We start from the raw sequence: 4,880 nt of genomic DNA on the forward strand, positions 1-4,880 counted from the left end.
AATCTAGAGAAGTTTCAGGAAGACCTGGTTTAGTTGAAAGGAGGTTATGGGCTGAACTTTAGAAACAACAAAAACAAATTCTTCTTTCCAGTTAGGCCTAGGAACCCCTCCTGAAGACAAACAGGAACTTTAAAGGCAGTATCGAACACGCACTGAATGCCCAGTCGGGCAGGGAGGAGTACGCTGTGCCTCCCAGACATTTCTGATCTCGTTTAATCTGTGCAGCATCTGGCGGCGACAGTGTTATCCTCTCCATTTTACAGCAAGGAGCCCAAGGTTCATCAAGTTCAAATGTCCCAGGTGGGGCAGTGCCTGGGTCAGAATTCTCAGCCAGGTCTGACCCTGCGGGTGCTTTATCCGCTACCTTCAGTTGATAACGCACTGAACGCAAGCATCACAGAAACACTGAAAATTAGGGACAGAAAGGACAACAGACCTCAGGGAATCAAGGAAACTGAGGCCTGGTGGAGGTGGAATGGGAGCGGGAGGAGAGGGCAGATGGTGAAATGACAGGACCAAGAACCCATGTCCATAAATCACCAAGTAGCCTCTGCCCCTAGTGACAAAGCAGATCCAGAGCCCGGGGAAGTGTCCTGTCCTCTAGCCCGGAGTCTCCAACCTCTGGGAGCCCATGTGTCTGACAGTCCGGCTGATTCTGATCTGTAGCCAGCACGAGTGTTCCAGACCACCAGGGAAAAGATCATTGAGGATTGACAGCAACAATAGAGTTATTTTTACCATCTCTTAATTAGGTATAAAATAAAACTAGGCAAGGCCGGGCGCGGTGGCTCAAGCCTGTAATCCCAGCACTTTGGGAGGCCGAGACGGGCGGATCACGAGGTCAGGAGATCGAGACCATCCTGGCTAACACGGTGAAACCCCGTCTCTACTAAAAAATACAAAAAAACTAGCCGGGCGAGGTGGCGGGCGCCTGTAGTCCCAGCTCCTCGGGAGGCTGAGGCAGGAGAATGGCGTAAACCCAGGAGGCGGAGCTTGCAGTGAGCTGAGATCCGGCCACTGCACTCCAGCCTGGGCGACAGAGCGAGACTCCGTCTCAAAAAAATAAATAAATAAATAAAACTAGGCATAAACAGTTTATGCTTCAAGCTCTTATGCACCTATAAAACCAAAAACAAATTTACGAATTGAAAGCAAAAGAGAGTACATAGGCACATCTAAATGACATTATTTTGATGGGACTTACGATGAGCTGTACTAAAAATAAATGCCTATTGTTGGCTTAATAATGAAAAGATGCAGCCTCGGGTCTAATTTTATATCTATTCCTGTATTTTGACTTAAATAATATCCATGCAAAGACTGTCTCTTATTAGAATGAGGCACACATGGTATTTAACGTCACGGCTGTATTTGCTACTGCTGGACAATCAGGCACTATACGGCCCTTGATAAATCTGTACGTGGCTCACATTCACTAAGGATATAGTTAGTATTATAGCTTTATTAAAATCTACCTCAACTGGAGTTTCTCTTCCCATTGTTTTTAGAATGGGAGCAGAAAATATCTTAGTAAATGTGTATTTACTACTCACTGCTAATGAACTGCTGCAAACACTTACGTTTTGACAGGATGCACAAACTGCATCTGTTTCTGCAGCTAATTTGAGACTAATGACTACTTGCTGGTCATTTGGAGTCCGTTTTGTTTCAGTTGCTTTGTGCAATGGGAAGATTTGGTTCCCTGCTTGGTCCTTCTATTTGAACTAATTTGAAATCTATATGTGTGCACTGCCTTTACAAAACTCAAATATTAGCTAGGTATGGTGGCTTATGCCTGTAGTTCTAGCTACTCAGGAGGCTGAGGAGGGAGGATCACTTGAGCCTGGGAGTGTGAGGCTGCAGTGAGCTATGACCATACCACTGCACTTCAGCCTGGGCAACAGTGAGAGCCCTGTCTCCAAAAACAAACAAATGCAAACCCCTCAAATATCAAATTTTGCAGTGGGCACTCAAATCTTACAGTCTTTTATAAAGGGGCAATCAGTTAATGTACAATAGTAATATTTTGTATTATTAGCAAATTAAAAATGCAAAGAAAAAAAATCGTCATACAGAACTGGCGGGTCCCGGAGAACATGTCTGTGGACTCCAGTTTGAGAAACACTGGCTAGAAAATGGAACCATCTGTCCCCTTAAGGAAGACACAGATGAAGTGATCTCTTTTTCATTTCTTCAACTTCCTGGGGGAATATCAAGCTGTGAAGGCTCTGAAGGGATAGGCCAGGTGTGAAAAGCTGTTAGGAACTTGGGTACAGGCCAGGAATGGTTAGGGAGCTGAGAATTCTCCAGTTCCTGCCCTGAAGACAAAGTGAAGGGAACAGAGGGTATTAAACACTTGCAGTTGACAATAGCTAGATTAGGGATAACTTTGGAAAGACCCAGTGCAGCAATTAAGAGGTAAAGAGCCACACAACCCAGTGCCCTAAGGCAGAAGTTCTCAACCAGCTGCCTATTAGAATCGCCTGGGGAGCCCTTTAAACATGCTGATGCATGGATCCATCAAAGAAGGTTTGAATTAATTGGCCTGGAGTTGAGCATCAGTGTTTGTAAGGTCCTCCAGGGGATTCTAATGTGTAACCAAGGTGGCTGATCACTGTCCTAAGGGAAGCCTTCTCTGTGGTATAATTATATTTAAGGCCACCCGTATTAATTTGTTTAATGGGGAGAAGGGAACAAACCCTTATTGAATACACTATGCTAACTCTTTTAAAAAAGTGAATATAAATAGCAGCTAACATTTATTGAAAGCTTGTTATATGCCTGGCATTGTGTTAACCAGTTTACATGCATTTAATCTTTACAATATTCCGATGAAATGGATATTATCTCCATTTTACAAATGAGGAAACAGAGGCTGAGACCAAGAAATTTGCCTTCAATCATTCAGTAACAAACAAATAAATACATAAATGAAAATAAAAACTTAAGTCATACGGTGAGGGGATGGGATCTGAACCATGGCCTTTAGTTCCTCCACTGCCTCCACACTATCTCAATAATGTGTTCAGCACCTATTTATTGAGTATGGGCCATATAAGTGCCTGACACCAGGTTAGGTGTTGGGGACATGAAGATGATCAAAGTAAGCTTTCTGCTGCCTCCAATCTTATCAGAAAGACAGCTAACTCCAAAACAATGTGATCTGTGCTATTAGAGTTGCCCTTGTTTGCCCCGGATTCTCCTAGTTTTAGTGCTGGAAAGCCCCACATCCTGGGCAACTTCTTCAGTCCTGCCTGAACTGGGACAGCTGGTCCACCTTAATGGTCCTAGAGGAATGTGTGTGGGCAGGGGTGAGTTTGTATGGGGTGGTTGGGGATTGTGCAGAAGAGATCAGGAAAAGCTTCACAAAGGAGTTTATGTCTTATTTGTAGAATGATTAGGAGGAGTTCTTTAAGCAAAAAATGGAGAGGAGAGGGTTAAGGAAGAGCATTCCTGGTAGAAGAACCAGGGAACACTTTAGGCAAAGGCTTGCATGGAAGGAGTTTAGTAAAGTTAGAGTTTGGGGTGCTGGGAGGTAAGTATAGATGAAGCTAGGAGTTCAGTGAAGTTTGAGTTTGGGGTGCTGGGAGGTGGGGGTTGTTGAAGCTGGGGGTGAGGAAGCTGGGACCATACTGAGGAATTTGGACCTGGGGGTGAGCAAGCTAGGACCATACTGAGGAATTTGGACACTACAGGCAGAGTTTAAATCCCATAAGAGTTTTCAGCAAGGGAGTATGCTTGATTTTGCATTCGAACAGATCACTCTGATTACGATAGCAGGGTGGGAATTCTCCTGAGGGGAGGAGCCTGGAGTCTTGGAGAACGGTTGGAAGGATGTTATAATACAGGTGGCACACAAGGACAGGAAAGAATAATAATAAGAAACATAATATGTAATGTTTATTAATGACTTAATACATGCCAGTTATGCTAAGTTCTTTACATGTGCTATCTCATTTAATCCTGATGGTAAGCGAGCTGCTATCTTTATGCCCATATTACAGATGAGGAAATTGAGACTTAAGGTTAATTTAGTGCAAGTTATGCTGAGAGTAAATGGCAAAGCCAAGATTCCAGCTCTTGCCTTCTGACTTTAAATATGTGCACTCAACTCCTGTTGCTTGCTATAAACTATGGCAGTAGGTACCTATCCATTCAGTCCAGCAACATTTATTGAGCACTTACTGTGTGCCAGATACATTTCTGGTTGATGAAGAAATAGCAATGAACAAAACAGACCCAACTCCTGATTTGATGGACATTGTGTGCATGTGTGTGTGTGTTGAGAGACGTATAAAGAAATAAACAAGTTACTCTAACTTACTCGTGGTTGGATTTGGACTGTTTGTAGGAGAGAAGAGGAAGGACTTAGTAACGGGGGGAGTGTAGGGGGACCCCCAGGTTTCTGGCTCCGCCAAGTGCAGTGTGGTGGCCAGCAGAGCCTGGGAGCTCTGGCGGTAGGGCAGGTTTTGGGGAACGATGAGGAATCTTGTGTGGGACACGCTGGGTACCTGAGAACCCAGAAAAAGGGGCCAGAGTGAGAAAAGAACTCAGCAGGAAGCCCTGGGGTCTGAGTTAAAAGGGAGAGGAGCCAGCTCCCAAGAGTGCGGGACAGAGAGGTCAGAGGGAAGATGGAAAACTAGAGACCTCCTAGGCAGGAAGCCCCAGTGTCATCAAATGCCACTTAGAGGTTCAGGGAGGGAGCAGCTGGAGATATCTGAGAGCAAAGGGGAGACACACAAAGTTGTAGGCTCTTTCCTTCCTTCCTTCCTTCCTTCCTTCCTTCCTTCCTTCCTTCCTCCCTCCCTCCCTTCTTCCCTCCCTCCTTCCTTCTCTTTCCCTCCCTCCCATCCTTCTTTCCTCTTTCCTTCCTTCTCTTT

The sequence above is a fragment of the Colobus angolensis genome, unplaced genomic scaffold, assembly GCF_000951035.1.
Source record: "Colobus angolensis palliatus isolate OR3802 unplaced genomic scaffold, Cang.pa_1.0 Scaffold112, whole genome shotgun sequence".
NCBI classification, from domain to species: domain Eukaryota; kingdom Metazoa; phylum Chordata; class Mammalia; order Primates; family Cercopithecidae; genus Colobus; species Colobus angolensis.